Source organism: Pteropus alecto, unplaced genomic scaffold (genome assembly GCF_000325575.1).
Source record: "Pteropus alecto unplaced genomic scaffold, ASM32557v1 scaffold139, whole genome shotgun sequence".
Lineage (NCBI taxonomy): Eukaryota > Metazoa > Chordata > Mammalia > Chiroptera > Pteropodidae > Pteropus > Pteropus alecto.
Window position 1 is genome coordinate 5256227 of NW_006443567.1, and position 3302 is coordinate 5259528.

The window sequence follows — 3302 nt, forward strand, 5'->3', positions numbered from 1 at the left end:
ATTGCACCTCTGTGTGTTAGGCACTGTACTAAGTGTTTTACATGGTTGAGCTCATGAAATTTATATATATATAAATTTCTTAGGAGCAGTGACACCCTAATAGCAATGAACACAGCTAGTGCCCAGAACGTGGTTTCTAAACACTATACTCTGCACTGAAAGAAATCAGGGCTGCTTGGAGAAATGGCTGATACTGTGGCTAAGGCAAGGAAGGTAAGAGATGAGCTTATAACATCCTGTTGTGCCAGAAAGGAATAGAATGCTCAAAAAAACAATAGAGACATGTTATAAGGACACAAGTACCAACTTTAAGAGGCCCCACTGGCCAAATAAGGGGAATTATGAGCACCAAAATAAGTGCAGTAATGAATTAGAAAACATCAACAGAGACTAGCCAAGATGGCGTAGAAGGTAGATGCTGTGCACGCCTCCTCTCGCGACCACACCAAAATTATAACAAAACTACAGAGCAACCATCACTGGGAATTGTCTGGTTCAACAGAAGTCCTGCAACTGGGGACATATATAAAAGGTCACCTCAAGGCTGGTAGGAGGGGCAGAGATGAGAAACAGGCCAGTCTCACAACTGTATGTGGCGTTCTGGAATCAAGAGGCTTATTATGGCTGCAGAGCCCCCTCCCCACCCCAAGGAGCAAGGGATCCCAGCCCCACAGTGGGCTCCACAGCCCAGAATGCCAATGCCAGGAAGAGAAGTCCCCACAACCGCTAGATGTGAAAACCAGCAGAGATTGTGGCTGAGTGAGACAGAGGGTTGCGGGAGTCACAGATGTTCCTCATAAAGGTCCCACACTTGCACTTAATGACTGATGGACTCACTTACTCTGAGTTCCAGTGCTGGGGCATCAGTTTGAAAGGCACTCAGTTGAGACACTGAGTTTTCAGGCTTCAGGGTAAGGGCTGGAGGGGCTGTTTTCTCCCCGACAGAGGTGCTGGCAGTATCCATTGTTCCTTGGTTGAGCCCTCCCCATCCTGGTATGCCAGCATGGGCAGCTGCTATATCTGAATCTCCATCAACCTGGATAATAGGTCACTCTGCCTAGGTGTTTTCCTGAGACTACCTCTCCTCACTTGTGGGCTGACCCAAGCTTACTCCAGTGGATTATTCCATATAAATGGCCTGTCTTGGCTCATACTGTGGACTTTCCTAAAATTTCTCAAAGGCTCACAAAGTCAAAAGAAGCAGCATCTAGCCTCGGCATGTCCCATACCTCTTGCTGAGCAGCACCAAGCCTGGCACTAGTGGTAGCCAACCTTGGTTTCTGGCTTGGCCTCTCGTGGCACCTGTAAGCCCAACACGGGGGGTGGGGGGCAACTATCTGTGGATTGCCTGGTGACTCTTACCAAGTGGCTCTGGAAGTGCACAGGCTACAGCTGAACTTGGCCTGCAGCTGGACCCCTCCCAGGAGGCTCTTGGCCCTGCATACCCAGTGGCCAGCTTTGGCCAATAACATAGCTGGAGGACCACCCAGGGCCACATCTGAGGTGGACGCACCCAATGGGAAGACTGAGCAGGCACTAGAGCCCTGCTAAAGTGAATCCTGCTGCATAAAGTTAGCCCCTCACCAGCCAGTCCTCACAACCAATCAGCCCAAGGGTCAATCCCTATTATCAAAGTGCAAACAGCAATCAAGTCTCAACTATATCAGGAAGGCACATACGACTGACACAAGGGACAGATCTTGAACATCTTGCTCAGGTGACCAGGGAAGACTGTGCCACTGGACCCCACAGGACACCTACTATGTAAAACCACTATACTAAGACTGGGAGACTTAGGAGCCCTATGTAATACATAGAAAGAAACATAGGGAGGCAGCAGAAATGGGGAGACAAAGAAACATGTCCCACATGAAAGAGCAGAACAAAGCTCTAGAAAAAGAACTAAACAAAGTGGAAACAAGCAATCTACCAGATGCAAAGTTCAAAACACTGGTTATAAGGATGCTCAATGAACCTAAGGGAAGAGTAGATGAATTCAATGAGAACTTTAACAAAGACATAGAAAATATAAAAATGGCCTCCCAATTCTCCACTGCCATATGTGAATGTAGGGCCAGCCCATTTTGTGTCTCCACCCCTCCTACCAGTCTCAGTGTGCCTTCTTCTGTATAGCCTTAGTTATAGGACTTCTGTTCAACTAGACTTCAGATGATTCTCATTGATGGTTGTTCTGTAGTTTAGTTGTAATTTTGATGTGGTTGTGAGAGAAGGCCAGCACAGCATTTACCTACTTCGCCATCTTGATTGGAACTTAATACTTTTTTTTTAAGTTGGCTCAAGCTCCCCAGGGAATCCAACAGCCCCATTGCCCAGTCATCACATTGCACTTAATTTGCTTGTGTCTTTTTTCATACTAAATGTTAAGTACCTTAAAAAGATGGATTGACTCCTTTTATCCATGTAAATTGAGGGCTTGATATAGGGTCAAGTTCATAGTCCTTAGTGAATGAGCAAATGTTCCACATAATTTCATGCCTCTGCTATTTGTATGGGAAAACTGCTAAAATTTGCCTTGGTGCCAATAGCAGAAGTCAACTGGGGTTCTAAGCTTTCTGCAACCTCAAAGCCTGCAGGGTCCATTGTGTGATCCAGCTTCCTCACCACCTTTCTCATCACTTGTATTGTAAGCCACCTCAGACACACTGTAGTACAAGATGCTGTGGAGCAAGCCCCTATGGGAAAGCATGCTGAAGGGCAGTTTATCTCTGCCACATGAGCACAAAGCCACTTCCTAGATTGGGCATGTGCTATTTGGCCTATACACAAAGATTTGTTATTACACAAACCCTTTGTGAGCTGACTCCTCCTGCTCACTCCCATGAACCCTTTATCAATTTTCACATCTATGCTTTCTCATGTTCTGCTTTCTACCTTTGGGACTACTTTCTTTTCTATGGCCCTTCCTCCCCTCAACATCCTTCAAGTCTCAGTCTGTGCCTCTCCTGGAAAGCCTTTCCTGACACCAACCTTCCCCTGCTTTTCTAGTTACACATTCTTCCTGCGTGTTCCCTGTAACACCAGGAACCCTGCTGTAGCATTGACACTGGGCTTTAAATGTTTGCACACCTGTTATGCAAAAGACTGTAAGCTACTTAAAGGCAGGGACTGGATCATATTAACCTCATGCCTAGCAGAGAACCTATAAATTTACTCAGTGTTGGATGGGTAGGTGGATGAATTAAAAAATCTTTTCACTCCTAGTAACAGGAAATGTGAATGAAATGTAAGATGTGTTAAAGGTTGCACATTGGACTCCAAAGAAGTTTATGGTCAGAGAGGTA